At 46.5% G+C, this 27942-nt stretch overlaps 1 protein-coding gene across 1 annotated transcript in view; it reads left to right on the top strand.

Annotated features, from left to right (window-relative positions):
* Window positions 1-18934: 18934 nt before the first annotated feature.
* The window catches only part of LOC147723054 (polypeptide N-acetylgalactosaminyltransferase 1), a 436567-nt gene continuing 427559 nt past the window's right edge, over window positions 18935-27942 (top strand). Inside the window, exon 1 of the mRNA XM_086965426.1 lies at window positions 18935-19096. The gene's annotated coding sequence lies outside the window, so the exon portion shown is untranslated. The remainder of the gene's footprint in view (window positions 19097-27942) is intronic.

Raw genomic sequence — 27942 nt, 5'->3', positions numbered from 1 at the left:
CAGACACAGAGTATAATGTCAGGCTATGTATTCCAAGGGTACTTGGTATTCACTTTTCTTTCACGGACTTCAAAGTGAAAGAATGTATGTGACTGTCCCTCCTGCTGAATACCTATATGAGAAGTCCGCTGTAGGATACTATCTTTTCTAGCTCAAAACAAAAATAAACTATGCTGATATTTCAGAATTAATCCGAATGAGAACTTTCAAAATGAAGCACTTTTTAGGGGGGGTAACTTCTGAACTGTGGTGGAAACATTTTAATACAATCAAATACAAATCGCTACACTTGGTGATGATATTTCCACACATCATTTGTGCACAGTAAAATTATGTCTGCGCAAACGTAATTGCCATTTTCAATTGGAAATGCGTTGTCTGTAATGGCAGTGCACTCTTCTCACATGATGAATACTCCACATTACGCCACTCCACTTTGCACTACTCCTCTCTACAACACTGTATGCCCTTCCACTCTGCCAAGCCACTCCACAACACTGCTGTAAGACACTCTACAACACGGCTAGCCACTCCACACCACTCACTCTCACTCCATTTTTGCTCACTCCATTCTACCCCACTGCAATCTACCCCACCTATTTCACTCCAATCTACCATACTCTAATCCATCCAATTTACCCCACCCCATTCCACTCCAATCTACTGCACTCTGCTATACTTTACCCCACTCACCCCACTACAATCTACCCCACTCCAGTCCCCCCACTCTACACGACTACAGTCTACCTCACCCTACGCCAATATACCCTACTACAGTCTACCTCACCCTACCCCAATATACCCTACTACAATCTACCTCCCTCTACCCTTCCCACTCTAAATGAATCTACCCCACTCCTCGCCAGCCCAATCTACTGCAAACTAATCTTCCCCACTTCATGCTAGCCCAATCTACCACACTACTCTGAACCAACCTACCTAGTTTTCCACTCTGCCCAACCTACCCCACTTCAATCAACCCCACCCCACACCACTCCAATAAGGTTTAGACATGCCGAATAGCAGCCACATCAGTGCACTACATGGCTAAAACACATTGCTAAAGCCAGCATCCCTTGCATAGGCTAGACCTATTGGCTTTGGCAATGCTTATTTAATCACGTGTGCACATATGCCTAAGAAGTGCACTTCAGTACCGAGGGTGATGGATCAATACTTTGCTTTGCCAGTTTTTTTCTTTCCATTATTTATTCTCCTTTTTTTAACCATCCATGTGCGTTTAAAGTAACTGCCTTCGGGTTTCATAATTTAAAGCCAGTAGCTTTTTACGTGTCTAGTGTTATATTTCCTATGTATTGACAGTAAATAGAATTTATGTCTCTTTTTTAAGACATTGGTATGCTTAGGAGTGCCCCTACATTTCTATTGAAACTGTACATCTAATGGTTATTTTTTATTTAAATTTCAAATGTCTATTTAAAGCGTATGGCCACCACGTTTAGGAGCCGTGTTAGCTTATTTTATTTTATTTCATTTTCGTGGCATATGCTTACAGTAAAAATAAACTACGTAACTACAGCGCCAGCAAGCATGCCGAGGTCATTCCTATTTGATTTGCCAATGCTTGCTCTTCTGCGTGTGGGTTAGGCGATTGTTAAGTGCTCCTTTGATTAATTATTCCTTGATAGCTCCACACATTAAAAAAATACATACATTGAACATAACATTAATTTTCATGAGGTGTTTTAGAAGCAAAACTGTCATTGTGACCTTGTTAATTGTATTGCTTCGTGATCCCTCAGAACACTCTGGTTTCAAATGTTGTACTAAAATGAATATTTTCAGTTTTAGAAAGTTCCATTAATCTTCGAGAGAGGCAGACGTTGGCAGAGCTGGCCAGAAGTAGCATCCGCGAGTTCACACAAGATGTTTCCTCAAAGCATTTAGTAACCCTGCGCCTTACGTTCCACTTTTTACTTTCTCTGTGACTTTAGGCTTCCTCCATTCCATCTCCGTGCCCCTGGAGTGATACTTGGCGCGAACGTGTGCGTCCTTCGCGAGATCAGTATTTTGAAAGTTCCTTGACCTGAAACCTTAGAAAGGTCGGTGCTCTTAAGAAACAAAGTTTATGAACAAAACTCATGGTAAGAACCTGCTTGTACGCAACTACCCAGCACCGCATAAAGACGAAACACTGGCTGACCTTGAGCTCGCCTCGCTGCAAAGGCTGGCAGGAAATATGGCGGAAATGTTGGCGTGTGTCGTGGCGTTGCTGATATTATTCTAGCCTCCCTTGACCCTGGCCGTAAAAGAAGAGCTTCCTGCCTGGCAATCTCCGGCATTGACGCAGCACTTGGTATTTTGCGATCCCCAGGGCATCGCCTTGCCAACGCTTTGAAATCGAAACGCTGTTCTGTTTTCTCGGCTGTTGGACACGGTTCCCGTCATCAGTTTTGACCTAAAACAATTTTGCTTCCTTGCCCTGTTTCAAACAATACCCACAGTTTCCCACACTGCCCAAATAATTTCCAATCCCTGTTTTTTACACTTTGAAAATGTTAACATTTTATTGCAGGGTTAATGAAGTTGAGGCAGCATCTGTGTTTTTATTAGTCATCTCTGGAAAACTGTACGAGCGCAGCGCGAGCTTTTACAATTAACCCCTGGAAAAGTAACGGTCTTTATAACTACGTGAAAAATTTAACATTCGTAACCATTTTCCATGCTTTGATTTTTTTTATATCGCTCATTGTAAATTATTCACTTAACTGACTGTTAATGAAAGCCATGAGCTAAGTTTACAACGTACACTGATAAAGTGATGGCGAGCCATGCACTTTCTCGAGTCTGCAGCATTGAATCCAAGAAAGGTTACATTTCTCATATGACGACCATGAATCTTCGCTCTGCACTTCATGCCTTGCTTTAAGATCTTTGGTGGCTCCCATTGCCAGTTAATCCATAGCTTGTATTACCCGTGACCAAGTTAAAAACCAACTAACATAACAAACGATCTGCCTAATTATTGCAAGTCTAGTTTCTTTCTAGATAGGAGCATGAAACTACCTGATGAAACATCCAAATGTTGCTACTATCGCTGAATACAGATGATTTCACCAGAACGAATGTTGTGGCCTGTCTGTATCTTTCAGTAGAGTAGATTGCAAAATAAAACCATCTACACTGCAACAAGGTGGGATAGGAGACCATTTTATGTAATGGATATGAAAGGTTGGGACCAGAAGCGCCTTTTAGACAGCCCAACTAGTTTCAACTGTAAACTGGAATTTGTGTTTGACATAGAGTCCAACTGGAATTTTAACCCCTTTGCTGCTTGGGCTCACCCTCGACCCCCTCCATACTAGGTCGTTTTTTGGCTATTTGGGGTAGTTCACACTTCGGCCTCCATAACATTTTGGTCCTCATAAGCTATCCACACCCAATTTGCGTCTTTTTATTTTTATTTTCATCATTGTATGGAGTTTAAAGGTACTCAAGGTTTGTGGATTCCCCTGGAAGGGGGTGAGAAATTAGCCTTTTGGGGGGGGGGGGGGGGGGGGGGGGCAGAAGAATGTGCTGCTAAATAAAGCATCTAATTTTTTCCTGAAAATGGCATCACCATCTTTCTAGCTTTCAGGAACAGACTTGAATAAGAGTCACATTTATAATCACAGTTTTGGTATTTTACTGGGAGATATCCCATTTTTCCTTTTTCTTTGCTTTCAACCTCCTTCCAGTTTGTGGTGAAAACTGGTGTGAAACCCATGGTGGATCCTGGAAAGCTATGCATTTCTAAAAACCTGACGACAATCTGAATTCATCAAGGGATCATTTGTGTAGACCAGGGGTCTTCAAACTGTGGGGCGTGACCCCCAGGGGGGCCATGGAGCGATGCAAAGGGGGTCACGCCTTCACAGTGTCACTTCTGCCTGGCCTCAGGGCTTCAGCCCCCCCACTTCCCCCATCCTGTGGCTCAGCCTGGGCTGCTGCAGTGCAGCTCGCGCTCCTGGGGCCTCGGCTGGGCAGTGTCTGGAGTCTTATCTCCTTATCTCCAGCCCGAGTTTTTCACAGGTCATTTAAGACCATTAGCATATTTACATGCCTTTGTTAACTGATTACCAACGCTTCGTTTTTTTATGGTTTCAGTACCCCCTGTGCCCACACTCTGCCTATTCCTTACATTTGTATTTTTACACTTACTGCTGTAGTGTGAGAATGCATTTAATGAAAAGAAATATAAAGTTGTGTTGCCAAAAGAAGCATGCCTGCTATGTGTTGTTTAAAGATCCTGCAGAGACCTGCTCTTGACACTAAATTGAGTTATAAATAAAAAAGTATGTATTAATTAGTTATGTGACTTTTCTGTTTTTATTCTCTTTAATTATTAGTCATTTATCATTGAGGCATCCCTAGAACACAATTAAAAGTGCTTTCTGTTCGTATTTGCTGTTCTACGTATTCACAGATAAGTGCAAAAAATACAGCTTTTGGTGACTGCTTATTTCTGGGCCATCAAAATAATGAGCTGGTAACCCTAATCATTAGACTGGAAGTTTGTTGCAGGATCAGCACATTATTTATTTCCTCCACCCTCTAACCCTGATTAATGCCATTATAGCAATAGTTTAACTTATATCTGAAACCCTACGCTTCAAGTTTCTGGGAATGCACCCTGCTTTCAGACTACTCACTTCTCATTCTCGCCTTCACTTTCACGTTCACCCTGCACTCACACTGATCACCATGTACTCACACTGATCACCATGCACTCACTTCAATCACCATGCACTCACATCAATCACCATGCACTCACATCAATCACCATGCACTCACACCAATCACCATGCATTCACACCAATCACCATGCCTCACACCATTCACCATGCACTCACACCATTCACCCGTTCACCCTGCACTCACAGTGATCACAGTGCACTCACGCTGATCACAGTGCACTCACGCTGATCACAGTGCACTCACACTGATCACAGTGCACTCACACTGATCACCATGCACTCACACCATGCACTCACAACATGCACTCACAACATTCACCCACTCACCCTGCACCTACAGTGATCACCATGCACTCACACTGATCACCATGCACACACACCAATCACCATGCACTCACACCAATCACCATGCACTCACACCATTCACCCGCTCACCCTGAACTCTCAGTGATCATAATGTACTCACAGTGATCACCATGCACTCACACCATTCACCCTGCTCTCACAGTGATCACTTTGCACTAAAAATGTGCTTGCATTGTTCACTCTGTACCTCACCCTGCAGTCACACGAGCACACTTCTCACCCTGCACTCATGTGACACTCCACTCACCTGTCCCCCCCCCCCCTTACTACTCAATCTGTAGCTCACTCAAACAAGGCCATCACTAACCATGCACTAATTCGTCCCACTCTGCACTTACAGCCGAACCCAAATTCATATGGTCACCTCACTCACCCTGCAGTCACTACTTTTACCCTACTCTCACACTGTTGCATTGCTCACCATGCAGCCACATGGGCACTCTTGTCACCCACACAGTGCAGAAGGTTAAAGTGCCTTGTACAAAGAAGATGTACCATGCGCATCACAGAACGGAGTGTGAGTAAACTATGAGTAACGCTATAAAAAAATGAAATGTTTGTCAGACAGGTGCTATAGAGAGATGAGGTGTATTGTTGGTGAGTGGTAGTGAGGGGATTCATGGAGAAGGTGGGAAGACTATTGCACCGTGTGCGACCAGTGCTTGGACAATCCCTGGCTGGGAGGGTTAACCCCCCTCCCCCCGAAGTTCGGGTCTACTGGATCCCCTACTTCTGCCTATTACTTACATTTGTAGTGCGCTACTGTTACCAAAAGGTGTCCTGGGGCTAATAACCATCTGCCTGCAATGTGAGAGAGGGATCCTCGGTTGAGAGAGGAGAGAAGAGAGGGATGGAAGGAAGGGGGTGAGAGGAAAGGGGCATGGGTAAACTGTTTAACTCTGCACAAGACCGCCACGGTTTGAATGCACCCTTGCTGCTCCCGGCCATGGCCAGGTGAGCTTCTAATGTGGCAGCGCGTATTCCTGCGGATTGGGAGGCCCTTCACAGAGGTTGACTAGACATCTTTCTGATGTTAATTGCTGTATTTTGGTTATAGACTGGTACTGATGGGGTGAAATCTTTCCTCAGTATTACTGTGTTTAAAAAAATTCTAAATAATAAAGCAATGCTACCCCAAAATACGCAGCATCACAGAACAATTTTTACATTTTCTACTCACACAATTTAGTCAAGCCTGTCGCATAATTTGGTCCTCACCTTCCTCATAACCTAGAGGTTTAGACATTTTTGTCAGGAGGGGGTCCTTACGTTTGAAAATGTTGACAGGGGGGTCTCGGCATCCAAAAGTTTGAAGACCTCTGGTGTAGACCCTTCAAGGTTTTCATATAAAAAAGTAACAGTTGAAGTAAATAGCTATTTAAATTGAGTGGAAAAAAACAGCCATTTGTGTCTTCGTTTCCATCTGTAACTTCTTACCGGGCATCTTTTTTAAAGTAATATGCTATTATGTCCACTGGACCCTTCTTGTTGTGGGGATATATAGGGCTTGAAGGTTCTTCAAGATCCAGAGGTACCCAGAGCCAACAAGCAAGCTGCAACTTACATTCTTTTTTTTGTGTACTGACTATGTAGCAATTCATGTTATTTATAGATAATATTGATGTCTCTTCATTATGTTTTGGGCCTTTTCCTGTAGCAGGTACTTGGCCTGAGGTGAGGTTGCATTTTTATTGGGAGACCTGGGAGAATGCTGGGTGGTAGGAAATTGTGGTGTTGAGGTTTGCAGAGGTGTCTAGTCTACGAAAATATCTACAGGTGGTAGATTTTCACTAAACACTATGTACACCCTGGCAGAGAAAGACAGAAAAGACAAATATTACTACAGAGCCAACTATTCCTCAAGTGTACACACATACTATTTGGGTTTGGCATGAGGGTGAGTGTAAAATTTAAAATGTAAACTTTATTAACAAGAGATTTCACAATAATGAAAAATACAGTTAATAATTGCAAGTTAAAAAAACTGAATCCGTGACTCAACTCGTGAGCTGTAAAGCCACGACAAGGCACCAACAGTTCATGCGTGACACATGCAAAACCATTCACATCGCAAGCCGCTGGCCCAGCACATTACAACACTTGCATCAAGAGACCGCACTATTCAAGGGTCCATCACTCTTATGCTCCCACATATCTGACACAGCTATCACACCAGCTGACGAAGTGTGTGACTGGCGTTTAGCTGGCAATGTGTCTATAGTGACCATCTGCAAGATATTAGACACACACACACACACAGCCAGCCAAATGCCAGCTTACATACCGCCAGCCACGTGCTATCCACGCACACCGCCAGCCACGCACCATACACCCACACCACCAGCTATGCACCATCTATGCACACCACCAGCCATGCACCATCCATGCACACCACCAGCCAAGCGCCAGTCCACACACATCACCAGCCATGCGCCATCCATGCACACCGCCAGCCAGCTGCCAGTCCTTACACACCGACACATTTAAAAAAAAAAACACAAACCAATTTGAAGGATGAAAAAAAACAACTGTTCTCACAACAAGTTTTAACTACACACATCAAAGTACTGCCAACCGTAAAATTGAACATAAGATATATAATGATAGACCGTCAGTTCACTCGAACGCTCAAGTTTACTCCCAATAATTTCATTGCGATGGATACAATTTAAAACATGTGGTCATACATTACTGCTCCCCGTAATCTACGCCCAAAAACGAAATTCACGGGTGATATAATTGGGGGGGGGGGGTCAGATAGGCTGAAACAAGGGGACCCTTCCCCAAGGGGTGTCTCCCCCAACACAAAAGATTCCCCACAAAAGAGTCCCTGGTGTTACGGGGGGGGGGGGCGCGGGTCATGCTCCACAATCGTGGAGCAGGAATCCAGTCCAAACTTCACATATGCATCCCCTTAGGCAGACAGTACCACCATGCCCAAAAAAGTGATGTTGCCCATTCCACCCCTTGAGTCTGACCTCTGTGCCCAACATAAGGAAAAATCGGTCCACAAGTACAGCAGCCAACAGAGGCCACTGTCCGCATCCAGAGCCAGGCCCCAGGCCATCTAGGGGTCGATCTCCTCTGTGGTTTCCCCAGGTGTATAACATCCTTTCTCCAGTATTGGGGTGTCTTTCATAGATTCACATGCCTGAATCATTCCCCAGCGTCGGAATGGGATTCCCACGGTACATAAAAAAGCAATAAATATGCCCATAATAACCAAAAAACCTTGGTAACATGAAACCAGGAAGTAAAGTAGCCCAAATCTACCAAGAAAAAAGTTCCACATCTGTGACTATCGTAGTCATTATACATAGTCCAAACTGCAGCCAATCAGGCGACGGCTCCCACCAGAATGTTCTCCTCAGAGGCTCAGGCTCTCAGATTTTCTACTGCACATCGTGTGAAGGGAGTCTCCCTGAGCTCTGCTCAGTTCTTCTCAATTCCTCAAGAATTTTCTAATCTTAGGATGTCTTCTAGGAAATCCTTATTCAGGCCTTGTGAATCTTGTGGTTAGCTCCGGCTTTTCTCTGAAGATCCCCACAAGAAATGCATCTATTGCCTATACCCGAATCATCAGGTGAGAGACTGCAAGATATGCAGGACCTTCCCTGAGAAAACCCTCAGGGACAGAGAGGGCCCTCTACTTCTGTGGCTACAGAAGCTTAAAGATCAGGACAATTAGGTTTCTGAGGTTGAAAGTATTGCCTCTGCGTCATCTGTGTCCTCTAGGAAGAGGGCTGCTGAAGAAGTTTTGTCTTCTCCTGGGGCCAAGGTGTTGAGGAAACAACAACCCTCTAAGGGTTCTGAAGGGCCTGCAATTAAAAAAAGGCTACTCCACCTGCCAAGGGCAAACCTTTGCCTTCCACGCCCCCGAGAAAGACAGTGAAAATGTTGCCTCCTAAGCCAACTTCTGAGAAGATTCTCCCTTAGAAAAAGACCCCGTCGTCAACGACCCCTTCGTCGACGAAGATTTCCGTTGAGGCAACATCTACATCGATGGTGACCTTCTCCTCCCCTAAACCTCAAATGAATATGTAGTCGGCTCCATCCCCGTCGACGCTGGTCTCCGCCTCTGTGAGACCCATCTCGTTAACGAGAGAAACTGTACCTATCGTCTGCGTTCCGTCGACGGCCAAGGATAGAAAAATCTTGTCAACGACTGCCTCGTTGACGGCCACTTCATCCTCGTAGAAGACTTCCTCGTCGACGGCGAGCTCATCGTCTAACTACATCGTCGACGACGAGCAAATCGACGACTAAGACCACATTGTCGACGAAGCCCTCCTCGTCGTCGAAAGCAGCTTCGTTGACAGAAACTTCCTCGTTGACGTTTTTAACTTCAGTTACGGTTCTGTCATCGACGGGCCCGTCGACGACTCTCCCATCGACGCAGAAATTGTTCTCCTGTACAAAGCTACAAGTCTGGTCGGCGTCTACGGCCCTAACATCTACGCTGTCTACGACGACACCAACTTTGTTGCAGAGACGTGGTGCCACTCTTGAACCCTTATCTCCATTACATCTTTCTCCACATAAGGTACCTATACAGGTTCCTGAGCAATTACTGGATTCAGATGAAAGTGAAGAGGACTCTGAGGTGGATGACAGGTTTCGAACAGCTAAAACCCTTCGGAGTTGTTCATAAAGTTCCAGGAAGATGATCAAGATGAGCAACCTTCTCCTGAACCTGTGGCTTCACCTCCTGATAATATCCCTACAGCTCAGATGCCTATAGCTTTATTGAATAATCTTCGACTTATGCTAGGTGACTATTACTGCAGGTTCCCTCCATCTGAATCGGCAGAGTCCGTGCCACCTACACCGGTTGCTCAAGCTTCCACTTCAGACCCCTTCTCCTTCACCTCCGACTCCTGCTGATTCTCCTCCAGTGGATATTGGAGGCTTCCACCTTCTTGTGGAAAGAGCAACTCAAAGATTCCTCATTCCTATGGAGACGAAGAAGAATGATTGCTTCCTGTATGATTTTAAAGATCAGACAAGGAGACAAGTACGAGCGATCCCATTATAGATTTTATATGGAAGGAGGGATTGAAAGTAATGTCAACTCCTGCTTGAAGTTCTGAAGATATTATAAGAGGGGGAACGAATCTCTGTGGAGATTATTGATTCGGCAGTAGATGTCGCATCCACCGGTTTCAGACAGCTAGTGGGTGCTGCTGTTCTACGTAGGCAAGGCTGGTTGAAGGCTACATCTTTTCGCCAGGAGGTACAGGCAAAAGTACTCTACATGCCGTTCAATGGAGAGGCTTTGTTTGGCCAACAAGAAGAAGAAGCCCTTATAACCATCAAGAAAGACACAGAAACGGCCAGATCTCTTGGTACCTTGCAATTCTGTAAGCCGCCCTTTCGGGGTGCGAAAGGACGTGGATCGTTCTCCAATCGAGGGAATTATAGTCAACAAACATCCTACAAATCGTATCCAGGAAATCAGCGATACCAGTCACAAAGATATCCATCATATGGTCAACGCAACACTTCCTATTCTCAAAATAAAAGGAAGCCTTCCTACTGCGGAAAAGATTCAAATAAGAAGCAATGAGAATCGCCACCTGCCGCCGCTTCTGCCTCAGCCCCATGTAAAGGTTGGAGGCAGAATCTCAAAATTTTACTCAAATTGGTCCTCAATGACATCGGACAAGTGGGTCCTAGACATTGTATCCAAAGGCCATGCTCCAGCATTCGGAAACTTACCTCCAAATTTCCCTCCAAGAGGCACACCTCCAGCTCATCTCAAAGAGCTGTTTTCCCAGATAAATTTGATGATACAAAAAGGAGCGATCGAAAAAGTCCCTCAATTTCAGAGAGGAACAGGATTTATTCAAGGTATTTCCTTTTAAAAAAAAAAATATATCTTTATTGAGGGTTTTTCCCATTTTATGCAAGAAGAACAGAACATACATACAAAAAGAGCATAACATCAAAAGAGACAGAGGTTACATCCAATCAAAAAGTGACATCATAGAATACCGTTTCTAAGATTCAGAACTTATTATACATCCAAGGAATAAAAAAACCATACTAGATAAAGCAAAACAGAAAGACCAGATAGTTAATCCAGCTCCCCTTGAATCCAATGCATTACCGGTGCCCATATCTTTATATCTAAGGCTCTTTTTTTCCGGCCCTTCGTTCTATATATGGCAGTTTCGATATTGTATATGGCTAATAGGCGGGCTCTCCATGTCTCAAAGGATGGGGGAACTGGATTAATCCAATCTTGCGTGATACAAGCCCGTATCAATGCCATACAAATAAATAGTAAACTTTTCCTCTCCTCTAATAAGGTATCCGATGTTACCCCTATCAGAACGAATTCCCCTGTCAATATAAATTCAAGGTATTTCCTAATAAAGAAAAAATCAGGAGAATGGCGCCCCATTTTTGATCTTCGATCCCTCAATAAATACCTAAAGAAATTGTAATTTCGGTTGTTAACGCTTCAAGAAATTCTTCAACTTTTGTCGGCAGGGGATCACATGGCTACCCTCGACCTTCAAGATGCGTACTTCCATGTTCCCATTCTCCCCAGGCACAAAAAGTTCTCGCATTTTAGAGTGCCTGGCAGGGACTTCCATTTCAAAGTCCTTCCCTTTGGACTACGATTGGCACCCAGGGTATTTACGAAGGTCCTGGCTCCAGTAGCAGCGCACCTCCATCTGGAAGGGATTCAAATATTTCCTTACTTGGACGACTGCCTTATCAAGGCGAGTACTTTCTCAGACACAAACGCCCATGTCCAAAGATGTCTGTCTCTATTTCAGTCGCTGGGTCTCTCTATCAACCTCGACAAATCTCATCTTGTTCCTTCACAAAGGCAAACGTTCTTAGGGGCAACTTTGGACACACAATTGATTCAAACCTTCTTATCAAACGAAAGACAGCAAAGGATCCGCAAGCTGGCTCGCAAGTTAAGATCACAAAGGGCAGTTTCTGTACGACAGTTCAAGTCCTTTCTGGGAATGGTCTCTTCTTGCATCCCCTTGATACCCAACTGCCGCCTCAGGATGAGGCCTCTACAAGAAGAGCTCAACCAGCAATGGTTACAGGTCTCAGGATCATTCGAAGATCCTATTCAGGTCACTCCTCGAATGCGAGAGGCCTTCCTCTGGTGGACTCAAAAAAGAAATGTAGAAAAGGGATGTGCATTCCTTCAAGAAGCGACACATTTTATAATCACCACAGAAACGTCCCTTGAGGGTTGGGGAGCACATCTTCAAGCGCTAACGGTCAGCGGAAAATGGAGCCCTCAACAACGGAAGTGGCATATCAATCTACTAGAGCTACGAGCCATCTTCTTAGCCCTGAAATCATTTCGGACAGTCGTTCTAGGAGCCACAGTACTGATTCGGACAGACAATACTACAAGTATGCATTACTTGAACAAACAGGGAGGAATGAGATCTGCTCTTCTTTCTCAAGAACCCCAAGAAATCTGGGATTGGGCGATATGGCACAAGATCAATCTCTCTGCAGTTAACGTGCCGGGAGTTTGCAATGTTCTGGCAGATTCCCTCAGCAGGTCCACGGTATCCACTCACGAATGGGAGCTGCATCAGCCTACAGTGGATCGAGTCTTCCAAAAGTGGAGTTATCCCGATCTGGACCTCTTTGCGACCAAGCAGAACAGCAAATGCCTATTCTTTGCAAGCTGGCTTCCCCACAAGGATTCTCAGCGGAATGCGTTTTTGATGAACTGGTCTTAAATATATGCTTACACTTTTCCTCCGATACCGTTGGTTTCCAGAGTTCTCCGGAAGATGAAGAGAGAACCTTGTCGTCTAATTCTCATCGCTCCCAGGTGGCCTCGCCAATTCTGGTTCACTGAAATTCTCCTATCAGAAAGCGATCCAATTCAGTTTCGACCAGTACCGAACCTCCTGTCCATTCAGGACTGTCAGATTTACCATCCGGACCCTGCATCTCTGAAATTGGCTGCCTGGCGGCTGAGCACCTTTAATTCACTCATCTAAATATCCCTGCGGATTGCAAGGAAGTTCTGGCTAAAGCTTGAGCGCCTGCCACAATAAAGACATAAAGACTTAAATGGAAAAGATTCTGCATGTTGTGTCAATCTGCCGAGGTTCACCCGATTCACGCAACACTTGAGCAGATATTACCTTTTTTCTTACACTTGGCAAGATCAGGCCTTTCTCATTCAACTTTAAAGGTTTTTCTGGCAGCCATTTCAAGGTTCCGACAGGATGATTCCAATTCTCTCTACTCATCGAGGATGATACAATAATTTTTTAAAGGGCTATTTCGAATGTTTCCTCCTGTACGTCGTCCTCCTCCATCCTGGCATCTTAATGTGGTATTAGTGCAGCTCTTGCTGCACCCCTTTGAACCTATTCATAGAGTGGATTTCAAATTTCTATCCTGGAAGGTATCTCTGCTACTGGCATTGACTTCAACTAGAAGAGTCAGAGACATTCAAGTTTTCACCGTAAATTCACCTTTCGTGCAATTCACTTCCAATTCTGTGGTGCTACGCTCAAATCCCAAATTTATGCCGAAGGTGCCTTCGAATTTTCACCTGAACGAACCAGTCATCTTAAAAACATTTTTTCCTAACCCACAATCCCCTGCGGACAGTGCGTTGCATACCCTTGACATCAGAAGATGTCTTATGTTCTATTTCAAAAGGACCTCTACCATTCTTATCTCTTTGTTACACTCTTGTGTGAGAGAACCTGAGAGCCTGAGCCTCTGAGGAGAACATTCTGGTGGGTGCGGTCGCCTGATTGGCTGCAGTTTGGACTATGTATAATGACTATGATAGTCATAGATGTGGAACTTTTTTCTTGGTAGCTTTGGGCTACTATACTTCCTGGTTTCATGTTACCAAGGTTTTTTGGTTATTATGGGCATATTTATTGCTTTTTTATGTACCGTGGGACTACCACTCCGATGATGGGGAAGGATTCAGGCATGTGAATCTATGAAAGACCCAATACTGGAAAACCACAGATTACAGGTAAGTAACTATTATTCTTCTCCACTCCACCTCCCACCAGTACAGGGGCGGTACCCTGAGGCCGGACAGGATTCAGGGGCGAGTCCTTCCTCCCCCTGATCCTCCTTCTGTGGTTCAGTTCCCTCCTTTTGGGAGTGGTACCCCCAGAATCCAGAACTGTCAGGGCTCTTGTGGCAGCACTCCTGCACAATTCTTCCACCAGTTATGGGGTTCTATCTTGGAACTGACCTTCCAACCCAGGGTCTGTACCCTTAGACTGAACAGGGGTTAGGGGCAAGTCTTTCCTACTCTCTACCCCTCCTTCTAGACTTCTCCATCCTCCTCTTTGAAGTGGTACTGCCAGAAACCAGAACTAGTTGGATGCTGGTATCAGCCCTTTCCCCCCAAGTTTTTTTGACACTATGGGGGTCTCTCGGGACAGATTAAATTCCCCTCCTGGTGCCCCCTGAGGGAACAATCTAGGATCTAGGACTGGGCATAGGGCACCCTGGGACTTTGCCCACCCCTCCTCCTACTCTGAGAAGGGATATAGGACCCTTTACCCACCCCACTACCTCTGAACTGTGGGCTACTGTGAACCTCTTTTTCCCTAGGGTGGGGGGAACCCGAGCCACTCCCTTTAGGATCATTCCCAAATCCCTTTCCAGACCCTCTGGAAGTCACTAAGCGGTCTGCCTCCTTTGCAAGTTCCCTGGGGTCAGACAACTTACGCCCCTAATAGGTGTTGGTGTAGCCCTGGACAATAACAACAGAACATGTGTTCTCGGACAATCACATTGTGCAGACCTTCAAAAGTGTTTACTGTGCCACTCTACACCCAACTATCAAGTGCTTTGCAAAAGTCCTCCACAAAACCCTCCCAAGTCTGGTGAGACAGTTTCCGGCTGCCCCTGTACCTCAAACTATACTCTTCAGGAATAGATCCATACATTTTGTTATCAGGGTCTCCTTCATGGGTGTGTACCTCTGCCTGTCACTCCCTTCTTCCCATCCTCAGAAATATAATTCCCCATGCCAATTCCCCAGTCCTCCTTAGGGATTCTGCACACCTCTACAGCTTTCCTGTACTCCTGAAACTACTGACATATGTCATCCCAGTCCTTGAAGCTAGGCCCCAATGGTGTTTTTAACATTGGACTCAATATTGCTGCCACTATTTGACTCTGCCTGCATTACTTTTAAGTCCTGAACTCTTAAACTAGGTTCATCTGGCAATTTCCTTTATTCAAGAGCAATCTTTTCTCTGGTGAAGACCTTTTCAGCCTCCACCATCCTCTCCTTAGCTAAGACATTTGTTTCATCAGCAGCCAGCAGGGTCAGTTGCAGCCTCTGGTTCCTTTCCTCCTTTCTATCATTGAGCTCCATAGGGGGAAGGGGGTGCGAGGTGACACTGCTCCTGGCACTAGACTCAGCAAGGGACTGCCTATGTATGGGGTCCGGTCTTATTATTGGAGCCACTGCCTAGTCATTTTCTCCCTCCTCCGACTTCTCAGGGTCACTGCCCCCTTGGGGTGCGATTTGGGAACACTCCCACACAGAGCCCTCTCTGGTCTCTGGTTACGTCTCGGGGTCCTCTCCAAAACCCCAACCCTCCTGGTCCTCTTTTTAGGTTGTTTCCCAGTGTGTCCTCCCAAAATTATACAGGGCTCTCTGAAGGTCCCACTAGGAGGATGCTCCACTCACAGCTATCACCCTCTGCCTGCAGAACCTCTTCAACTCCTCCAAATTGTACCACAACAGGTCATCATGACCAAAGGTAGATTCAATTTTGGTAAGGTATTAAACAACTGGTGTAGACAAAGTCCCTGGCATAAGGGATGAAGCAGGAGTAAACAATAAAAATAAACCAAGTGAGAGAGCAGGAAAAAACAAAACATATAATGATTTTAGTGCAGATTTGTAGTGCAAAAATGAGGTACTGTGGTATCATGCATACACAAATCCCATCCTCACCACTGATCGCCAGTGTTAGAAATGGTGTTTCGTATATGCACCTAACCCAGGCAGAATCCACCACTCTGGTCAGGGCAAGTCAGTTACACACAAAAGATAACCTGTGCTCACCCTCTGATAGCTTGGCGCAGATCAGGCTGGCTTATCATCAGAGACTGTAAAGTATGCACCAAGTGTAGCTGTCACTAAGCTCAGACTTGTATTGGAGTGCGGCTGTACAGCACAAAGAGTCATGAGCATATAGAAAAGCCCACGTTCTAAAAGTGGCATTTCAAAAATAGTAATAATAGTAATATAAAGACCAACTACACCAGTAAGTAGGATTTATCACCACTATTCTAAACATACCAAACATGGCAACGCTACTCCTTTCTGATCACTTAAAAGTATATAAGGGAATTTTCAGTACTAGCCTATGAGAGGAGTAGGCCTCACAGATAAAGGCACATGTCCTATTTTTTATTTACACGCCACTTTGGCCATAGGGCTACCTAGAGCCTACCTCAGGGGTGACCTATGTGTAATAAAAGGGGAGTTAAAGGCAGGCTTGGCAGGTAGTTTTAAATGCCAAGTTAAGGCAGCAGTGAACTGCGCACACAGGCCCTGCGGTGGCAGACCTGAGGCAAGTTCAAAACCTACTACTGTGGGTGGCATTTAATTTACAAGCCCTGGGTATATGGAATGTTACTTTATAAGGAATTTACAAGTAAATCAAATATGACAGACGGGTGTAAACCAATCATACCATGTTTAGAGGAGAGAGCGCATGCACTTAAGTACTGATTAGCAGTGGTTAAGTGCCCAGAGCCCTAAAGCCAACAAAAAGAGGTCAGATAAATAGGCGGAGGAAGGCAAAACGTTTGGGAATATCCCTGCAAAAAGGGCCAGATCCTACTAACCCTTACCACGAACTAACCCAAGTGGCCAAAAAAGGGCTCAGAACTGGAGCGGAGAAGGCACAGCAGTTAATTGGTTAAAAATGCGTTTTCTTAAATTGTTTAGGAACATGCTGCTATTCTGACTTTGTTATAATGACCTGTGTGTACAAATTATTTTTTATAATAGATTAGATGAATGGAAAGCCAGTACCCATTTATGTTTGAACCGCTGCTGTATTTCTGATTGGTGGCCTACCTACTTGGTGACGTAACTTTGTTGCTGGCATTATGATGTCAAAACTCAAATTACTATTAAAGTTGAGCATGTGTGTCATTTTGTTATACAGGTTACTAGAGACGTCACAACTAGACTCTTAAGGCAATTGGAGACCAGCTTTTATACAGGAATCATAGGCTTCAGTGTATTAATATATGGATTAAAGTACCCCTGCCATACATTGTAAGGATATTACAAGTCACAGAGGAGAAGGCAGAGTTCCTTTGTGAGCTTATGGAACTCCGAGGTGACTTGCAGTATCCTTATAATGTATTGCAGGGGGTACTTTATCCCTTATAATAGATGGTCACGCCCTCATCTTTCCCACAAACCACTTAAACCCTTTGTGTGTATCTCTTTCATAAAAAAGTGAGAGCATGTTTGCAAACATGAAAAATAAAACAAAAAATGTAATCCCTAGTTTAAAATGAAACTAATTAAAAAAACTTGTTGAAAAAAGATATTAGAAGCAGTTGAATAGAAGTCATTTAAAAATAAAAAATAAGTGCAGCAGCAGCATGCAGAAAGATTATTATTTTTCTATTCTTTCCCAAGGAGTGCAAACAAAAATAAAGATGTTGACATAAATATCTACTGTCTGCTTAGCACTGTAGAGTTAGAAAACAGACCAGACGAAGCAACGTTTCGAAACAGCTGCTTAAATGATGCACTGTGAGCTGACCTGCCTTTCCCCTCAGCAGCTGGATCTTGCAGCAGGCATTGTCCTCAGAACTCGACTGTAATAAGTTTTACGGTTGAGTTCTAACGTCATTTCTCAATAATCGTCAAGTTGACGATTATAAAGAAAATAGAGAATGCATTTTTATCCAGGCCCTGCAGAATCCCATGTATGTCCCATACATTTTAGTATTATAGTGTCGATTATAACATGTTCTCTGGTACATAACACAAGACCTGTTTGTAATAGCTGGAAACAGGCCATGGAAAGGTCCAAGGTTGGACTCCTAGAGTGCTAGAGATCCTGCCAGGTCACACAGGCTACCACTCAATTCTATTTACCGCAACATTAACGATTTGTTTTGTTCGTCGAACTTGTACCTTGTGACTCGTTAGCGTCATATGGTGTACATTAAATGCAAAAGGGTGCTGATGGCGCAATACCCAAAATTGGTGTGAGTAGATACGTTTGTGTAAAGTCTTGTACCCTGCTCAACTGTATCCCGTGGGGCCACTTTGTTTTATGATATTCGACTTGATTAAACCTGGGCTTTCTCGCTGCGCCCGATGCATGAGGTGTACTTCTTCTTCTTGCATCATCTTTTCGCACTTCCCAGTCAGCACTTTTTGCATTTAAAGTTAAATGCCGTATGGTATTTAAACTGTATAATGTATAAGGTCACAGGGTGATAGTCTGTCCCCAATATGCATTTATCCGTGCGTTCTTGAGTGTCTTAAGCTGATTACATCAGGTTAATAGCAATTAATCGTGTTTTGGACAGTTAGATACACTCCGCTTCCTTGTTTCTCATACAGAGGATTTCTTAATCTTTTAAAAGTGCAACTTACTCTTAAACATATTTTCAGTAAGTGAATATTAAGGCACAATTTTGCTCTTTTGTACTAAAGGACGATGGCGCTGTACTAATGCTGGTAACATAACATTATTGCTTTTTAATACTGTGTAAAACAGTTCTAGACGGTCTTCCTATGTATTATCTAGGTGGGTTGATTTTGAGTTTGTACTCTAAAATGTGTAGCAATGTGAATAAAAAAAATTACTGTTTTTCTTTCTTTAGGTGTAAAACAAAAGTGTATGACGATCACCTTCTCACAACTAGTGTTGTGATAGTCTTTCACAATGAAGCCTGGACGACTCTTCTGCGCACTGTGCACAGTGTTATAAATCGCTCACCGCGACACCTTCTTGAAGAAGTTATTTTAGTCGATGATGCTAGCGAGAGAGGTAAGAAAGATGAATGCCACCATTAATCTGTTAGCTTTGATACTGTAGACTAACGAACATAAGCCAAGTAGTTGCCACAGCGAGTATGTCGAATCTGGGCCTTATAATGTTTGTATGATTCCTACTGAAGCTGCCAGGCCTTTACTGCTATTCCTTCAATATTCATGGTGTGCATTTGTTTATCAGTAGCCAGTACCCTTTCGATTAAAAAGGGAAAGACCACCAAAAAGAAAAGATTCATGTCTACTACCTATATTGCCAATCACATTTCTTGCCCTTTTGGCATCTCTTATTCATTCAGCACCATCTCTGCCTTGAATATTTTCCCATATGGATTACTGGGCCTCTCTTATTACTTAAAAAACACGCACATGCTCTCTCACACACCACATCCACGCTCGCTAACACAGAATCAACGCACACATGCTCGCTCACACAACACACACTTTTACACACACCACACACGCTCACACACGCTCTCACACAGTTTCCCGCTGCCCTTAGGGGTAGGTGGGGTGCTCTATCGCTGCCTATATGTTTGGTCAATACTCCAATTATAATTTGCAAATCTATCTCACATACACTCTCATCACACCAACTGGTGCTGCGTCCCATAACACAATAACCATACCTTGATGGTCAAAATGTATGAAATGCAAGCACCACTTAATCTTAAAACAAAAACAATACCCTTCCACGCACACACATTTCACACCGCAGCATGCTATCCGTGTGAGTAAGTGCTTCTCCACTCGCTATCACCATGCTTCTCGCTCCACATAAGTAAGCGCTATAGAAACGCTACAGTATTACATATATTGTCTCTAAGTTTGCCTAGCGCGGGCTTCTCCAATGAGTAGATTGTGAGCTATTGGTAGCTCTCCTGTGTGCAGTCTGTCTAGATAATTTAGAAGCTTTTGCTTGGTTGAATGAAAATATTATACCCAAATTAAGTGTGTATTTGTGACAAAAATGGGTGGATTTTCAGAAATTAAAAACTGATATTTGGCAAAGCTAGCTGAATTTCGGAAATATTTTTTTTTGTTAGTAATCTGTTAGTATTTATAGAGAAAGCGGAGGACAGTCATCACTCATCCTTCAACTGAGGATGGTATTTAACATAGGCAATATGCAAATGGCGATTACAGAGATCACTTTAACATTACCACAGCTGAGCCTTCGTGAACGTACATAACTGTTAACCATATATTCCTCTAAATACTTCCCTCCAACCTCTGCGATCCCCAATTTACTGAGACTACAATCCCCTCAGTGTCCCCCCTCAGACAAAGGATTACAGTCTATGCAGCATGTCCTAAGGCTTTGTGTCTTGGCTTCCATGCATGCCTACGACAACTGTGCTACTTGTCTGGTTATGAACTTTAAATGCCTTATTGGTGAAAAAGGTCCAGGGCCCTCCATTCCGGTGTGAGGGCTGAGATAGCAGGACCACCCCTAAGTTTCTCAAAAAGTGGTTTCCATTTAAGGGAGGGCGTGGCCAAGCGCAGTTGGAGTAGGACGTAGATCTGAGACACTCCTGGCTGAACACCGCCATTCAAGAGCATCTTGACTACCATCTGCCCCCTTGCTATATGATACCGGGAACCCTTCCTGGTGGGGACTGGGGACTTATAACGGTACACCGCAAGGCTTGTGAAGATCCAGTTGCGGACGGAACTGTGAGCTACCTCTGTAGTACACCGTGATTAAAGATGAGCAGCTAGGATTGCTGGCTCCCCCACCCGAGGAGTCCTCCACATATTGGGGTTCTGAGAAAACGGATGGACTAGGCCTCTGCTCTTTACTACTTTGTACTGGGTGGTTGCCTGGAGGCCTGGTGGAGTGTGCTCAGAGGGCCTAGGGTTCATTGAACACTGGACCTGCTATTCTGCCTGAAACTGCCCCTTGAGCCCTTGTGCCTGAATATACCTGGACTAGCGCAATACAGCTGGAAATCTTGAGCCCCCCCCCATCCTTCTCCGTGACTGGCTTGTGGCCCCGCATGCCACAGAAGCCTCTGGTGATGCATTAATTTGCTAGAGGACTGACCCTATTTGTGTACTTGTGAGAAGTGAGGAAGATCTTTGCCTGATGACCCGGGGTGCTTCGGTAGCAAGAGGCTAGTCGCCCATTGCAGGCTTGTGTTCTAGAGGCCTACCTTGTGGCACTGATGAAGACTCATGGCTCTGTTGCCCTTGCTTTCACCCCGAAAGTGTTCTGAGGCAGGGGATGATATTCTTTGCACAGCGGGTTGAGCTGCTGGGACCAGATCCTGACAGTGCTGTGAAGCAGGAGGTGAAACCTTCCAGCGGCTCTGGTGGTGTCTCTGCCTTGACATTGGACAATTGAGCCCCGTCTAAAGGTTCGCCGTTATGGGTTAATACTACAAGAAGAAAGAGGCAGCTGACTCTTGCCCTTCCCAGGTATCTGGATTTTAGAATATGGATGCCTCCATCGAACCGGCCTGATTTCCCCCTGCACCTGGGGGGTGTGACGCGTCGCAGGAGTGCCAGCAAAGGCTTCAAAAAGCAGAGAGGTGTCCCACAGCGCGGGAGCCTCCATCGAACCAGCCTGATTTTCCCCTGCACCTGGGGGATATGACACGGTGCAGGAGCTCCAGCAAAGGCTTAAAAAAGCAAAGAGGCGTACGCAGCACGGGACACACGCAGGTGTGCCCGGGCCAAGACAGGCCAGTCTTAGACCGTGCTGGGCCAGCCCCTTGAGATCTCTCCCCAGAGGACGTCTGTCACCCAACATCCAAAAGTTACTGTGCACCATTTTATTTCTTTAATCACCTTAAGGCAATACGGGACTTCTCCACTGCCTTCCTACCCCTTCTCCTTTGTACATTGGGGTAACATGGAAAAGAGGAAAGTATCCGAGGGAGGGTTGGTTGGTGTCCACAAGAAAAGGATGAAGAAGAGAGTTCGGAATCAGAGTCCTGTGGCAGGTGCTGGCATACTGGAGCGAATTGACAATTCGCTGTCTGAGCGTGAGGAGCTCCTGGTACCAACAGCCATCGCTAGTGATCCAAAGCCTAACACCTCATGCGCACACCCCAGCGCTACGAAACTAGGCGCATTGCGAACATGTTCTGGAAGCTATCCACCTGGATTTAACCCCTTGAAGCCACAGATGTGCCACCTACGAATATGACTAGCACTGACTGCAACAACCACACCCCACCTGCGATCATAGTAGATTTCCAATGCAGTAATAGATTAGAACCCCTTGCAGACTCACAAGAACTATTGGATACAACCCCTACCTTAGGGGACCAGGTGGTTGGGGAAGATGCAGTGGTCAGCATGATAGACAATACTCCTCGGGCCAGGGGTGGTTGGACGGGGCACTTTGAACCCTCAACACCCAAAATTGACCTCTGCAGGGAAATCTCTACCTTGAAAAAAGTTGTAGGGACTTTGGGCTTATTCGCAATCTGCTGGAAAGATCAGAAGGACAGGGCAACCCAGACTGATTGCCTGCAGCAGAAAACTCAAGGTCAGATGCTAATTTGACACCACCCTAACAACTCACATATACTGCTTCACTTGTTCCCCCACACTCCTGATATGTTACCCAGCTCAACACGACACTGGCTGTCACAGCATATCACCACAGTGGGTGAAACACCGGGGTGGGGGGGGACCATTGGGAGACATGTATTACACATGAGGGCTTCCGTACAGCATACACTTCCCCATAGAGGAAGAGGTGACGAGTTAGCTAACCAGCTATGAGTTCTCCCACACTCATCTAGTCGACACAGCCAGGTTATTTATATGACAAATGTACCTAAAAGTGGCAAATTTGCCAATCACGAGAACGAAGAGTCCATTAGAACTACGTTCATACCCTGGATTAGGCATGTAAAGGGGTGTAGGTCCATGATGAGGGCGCAATAGAACTCACTGTCAACGAAAGCCTAATTCATAGTTTAAATGCTCTATAGGCCAGGACATGCCTTCCACCCACATCGAATATTCAATTTAAAATCCAGATGATTAGCAACACCAGCCAGTCTACGCCCAACAGAATGGCGATAAGGCCATCTTGGTCTTCGCCCTGGCTCAAAATGATTGACTGCAACTAGGGCCCTCACTTAAACTTGCTGTACCTAGCATCTCTGCTCTCATTACTTCTATAGCCTCTCTGTCACCCGAGGGGAGTCTTATCAGATCTCAAACTCCAGACTGGTCTAGAATCCAGTAATTACACCCCACAGAGGTCACCAGCTGAGGGAGTTGCCAATAATATTGTAGATATTGTCACATATGTTTGCTGCAATTCCACGGCTTGGAAAGCCAAGCCCTATAATCCTCCTGCTAACCTTGACCAAACACTGTCTACAGTTTCGCACCAGCTCAAAACTTCATGGAACGTGGCTGGAATACAAAGCAAGCTATGCCTACCACATTGGGTTGAGTTCACCAGCTCTCGTGAAATTCGGATATTCCAGGAAACCTGGAGCTTAGCACCTGTATTTGTGCTTGGATTGGTGACCCGAGCGAATTATTTTTATGTGTATTTTCAACTTTCCAGTGAAGGGAAGTGGGACCGGCTCTCTTCGCGGGTTGCAGAATGAGAGCACTATGTGCTTTTAAAATACCCCTCACACACTAAGAATCCCTTAGTGTCATGCTTCATCATAGGGGTCTTCCCGTCCCTCTACGGGGCGGGCGTGCTACGACCTACGAGGTACGCGGGAGCACTGATATTAATGACGATAGGCTATGTGTGGTGTAGGACAGTGATAAGAGTGTACGGACCTAAATACGTGGATGTAAAAAGATTAAAAATCCCCTGGCTAGTGGAAAAAATTGATTTGTTGGCTTCCCTAGCTGGGAATAGTAAAAAGGGGCTTGAGAGGTAGAACAGAATACACTAACTACCTAGTCGACATGACATGTTTCGTAAGCAGTCCCCTACTGCTTACTCATCAGGACCTCTGATGGTCCCTACTAGTAAAACTCAATTACTAAATGTTGTATGCCTAAAGTCCTATAACCTAGTAGCAAAAATCGGCTACTTGGTTAGGCTTCGGGGCTTTAGTGGGCCCTCAGTGAAGCGAACAAATGTTTTGACCTGGTGTGGTCCCTGGAAAGGAAAAGGAAAAAGAAAATATACTCTTGTAAATACACAAAAAAGATAAGCACATATTCCTTAAAGGTCTCAAATTGCGTGAGTCACATTGTGGCATAGTATCCATGTTTTAGTTAAAGGCTGTTGTCTTATTAATCAACTAAACATGTAGACAGACAGTGATATCTTTTTCTCTGTCTGTCTTTTTACATCCACGTATTTGGGTCCCTACACTATTATCACTTATCACTGTCCTGCACCACACATAGCCTATCTTCATTAATATCAGTGCTCCCGCGTACCTCGTAGGTCGTAGCACGCCCCGCCCCGTAGAGGGACGGGAAGATCCCTATGATGAAGCATGACACTAAGGGATTCTTAGTGTGTGAGGGGTATTTTAGGTTTAAAGTATTTTATTAAGGTACAAAAAACATGGGGAAGGGAATAGGAGGTCAAGCGAACATACAATACAAGATGCGGAACGGTGCAGCGATTTAGAAGGAAAGTAGGGAGGCAGGAAGCCCCGGAGGGTAACAAGGCATAAGTCATAAGGCAATACAAATGACCCTCCAGAAGACCCCCATTCCCCGAGCAAGGCCGAGCTAGAGTAGCGTCCCGCAACACAAAGAAAAACGCACCATCCCTCCAACCCCCCGTCCCCTGAGAAAAAGAAGAAAGAAAAGCAAAGGAGAAAAAGAAGGAAAACAATACCCCAACCTCCCCGTCCGAAAGTCAGCATTAGAAGCATGTAACCCCGCCTCCCACCCCCAGCCCCAAACCCCCGATCCCGCCACATTCACTCCGCTGGAGCCGCCGGCGCCGTTAGCCTAAGGAGTCGCAGGTACCATGGACATGTGAGCTCGCGAAATTCCGTGGACAGCAGCGCTAAAAAGGGGTGCCAGAGCTCTTCAAACTGGTCTACATTCCCAGCCACTGTTAGCGACATCTTCTCCATACCCAGTACCTGCCAGAGCCTGTGCAGCCAGCCAGTGATAGAGGGGGCAGTGGGGGTACCCCAGAGTGCAAGGATGTTTTGAACCGCCGAGCCTAGCGCAATCGCAATCTGTCTACCCCTGCGGGACTTCAGCGGGTACATCAGGTCATTGGGGAGGCCTAGCAGGACATACGCAGGGAAGCGCGGGAGTTCGATCTCAAAATGCCTGTCCACCTCATCCAAGACCTCCTTCCAATAGGCCGACAGCACCGGGCACTCCCAGAGAATGTGCGTGAGGGTACCTTCCTGTCCGCAGCCGCGCCAGCAACCTTTATTGCCGATTTTGTGCATCTCGTAGAGCCTCTCCGGGGTGTAGTACCAATAGGTGGACACCTTAGTAAAGGTCTCCGTCAGCCCAGTGTGGTACGCAGAGTGCCTCGCCCGATACGCGATCCTGTCCCACTCCTTGTGGCTCAAGGTCCTGCCCAATTCCCTGTGCCAGCGCTCCCTCCCTGGGTTATGGTAATGAAACGGCGGGGGTTGGAGAAACTTATACAAGTCGGTGATAAGCTTGGCATCCGAGGTCCGGGTTACCAGCCACCGCTCATAGGGTGTAATCGAACGGGCCGCGACGTCACGCACTGGGGGTTGAAGAGCCCAGTGGCGGACTTGCATATAACGCAGTCTGTCCCCTTCCGTCAGACCAAACTCCTGTCGGAGCTGCTCGAAGGGGAGCACCCCCTCCGGCCCGTAGATCTGGAAAAGCGCCCTGCAACCCGCGCTCACCCAGTGGGAAAAGGCTCCCGGTTCCAGACCCGGAGTGAAGTCTGGATTGCCAGCAATGGGAGTGAACGGTGATGGAAAAGTGGTGAGCTCACGAAGCTCGCACACCGCGTCCCACATTCGCAGCGGAACTCGGGTGATAAAGGAGGCGTAGAGATTAGGCGGGCGGTGAGTGCGCCGCAGGAACGGGACTTCCTGGAGAGTACGACCCGCAACTGCCTGGTCCTGAAAGAGCCAGTGCTTGTCCGATTCCCACCGGCTCCACTCCACCAAATATCGGAGTTGCGCCGCCTGAAAGTACTTCCGGAGGTCCGGGACACCGAGACCCCCCGCCTCCGGGGCTAGCATGGAGAGGACCCGTTTCATTCGAGGCTTACGGCCCTGCCACACAAAGCGGGAGATGTCAGCCTGCTCCTGCCGTATCCAACCTACAGGGGGCTGGAGAGGTAGAGCGCGAAAAAGATACAAGATCTGAGGCAGTATCGTCATCTTCACCACTGCGATACGGCCCAGCCACGAGAGCAGGCCTTTGTTCCAACGGCCAAGTTCCTCCTTAATCTTCTTGCCCAGGGAGGAGTAGTTAGCTGCGACCATTGCAGGTAGGGAGGGTGCAAGCAAAATCCCCAGGTAAGGCACCGTGGAGGAGGACCATTGCAGAGGAAAAAGACGCTGGAGGTCCCGCCTGGTGTCGACAGAGAGTGACACATCCAGGGCAGCCGATTTAGACATATTCATTTTGAAGCCCGCCACGCGGGCAAAGGAGGTCAGCTCCTGGACGCAGGCAGGGAGCGACCGCTTGGGGTCATCCAGGGTCAGCAAGACATCGTCCGCATATAAGCTGACAGTATGTGTGTATTGCCCCATCTTCACCCCAATAGCGTCCGGGTTATCGCGAATCCTCTGGGCAAACGGCTCCATATAGAGGGCAAACAGGAGCGGCGAGAGGGGGCAGCCCTGTCTCGTGCCGCGCTCAATGGCAAAGCTGCTGGAGCTGTGTCCATTGACACGCACCGATGCTGAAGGCCTCCTATAACAGTTAAAAACCATAGTGCGGAACTTCTCGCCGATCCCCAGTTTCCCGAGAACCAGTTCGAGGTACGGCCAATGGACCCTATCAAAGGCCTTCTCCGCGTCGACCGACAGCAGCATCCGCTCACCCGGGACGCGTGAGGCCTTCTCTAGCACGTGCGTCACCCTCTTGGTGTTGTCGACCGTCTGCCTACCGGGTACAAAACCGGCCTGGTCCGCCTCCACCAGACCTGGTAGGTGCAGACCCAGTCTGGCCGCCAAGATCCCCGTGTAAAGCTTGAGGTCCACATTTAGAAGCGAGATGGGCCGATACGAGCCGCACAGAGTCCGGTCCTTCCCCGGTTTCGGAATAACCGACACAGTCGCCGAGAGAAGGTCCGGTGGGATAGCTCCCGGTTCAGAGAAGGAATTGAATAAGCGAGCCAGGAGAGGCGCGACAGTGGGACAGAAGGTCTTGTAAAATAAGGCCGTGTAGCCATCTGGGCCCGGGGCCTTGCCGTGCTTTAACCGTGCAATAGCGGAGATGACTTCCTCCACATGAATGTCCCTCTCCAGGTGGTCCGCCTGGGCGGGATCCAGGGCAGGGAGGGTTACTGATTCCAAGTAGGCCTCAGCCTCTCCCGGTGGGGAGGGCTCTGCAGCGTACAGCGCCTCGTAGAAGGCACAGAAGGAATCCGCCACCTCCGCGTCACCGGAAACCGGGACCCCATCCGCTCCCACTAGCTCCTTTACCACGTTGCGTTGCTGCGCAGCCCTGAGCCGGTGGGCCAGGAGCTTACCGCATCTGTCTCCGCCGGTGTAAAAGGCATGCTTCAAGCGCAACGCCGCATACTCCGCCCGGTCCAGGTCCAACGCAGAGAGGAGTTTCCGCGCCGCCTTCAGCTGCCTCCAGACTCGAGGAGCTCCCGTCCGGCGGTAAACCTGTTCAAGTTCCCTGACCTGCGCCGTTAGTTCCTCCCCCTTACGTTGCCGCTCCCTGTTCTCCGCCGAGGAAATGGAGATAAACTCCCCTCTGACA

This window comes from Lissotriton vulgaris, chromosome 4_1 (assembly GCF_964263255.1).
Source record: "Lissotriton vulgaris chromosome 4_1, aLisVul1.2, whole genome shotgun sequence".
Lineage (NCBI taxonomy): Eukaryota > Metazoa > Chordata > Amphibia > Caudata > Salamandridae > Lissotriton > Lissotriton vulgaris.
The sequence above is the reverse complement of the archived record's forward strand: the minus strand, read 5'-3'. Positions and strand labels throughout refer to the sequence as shown.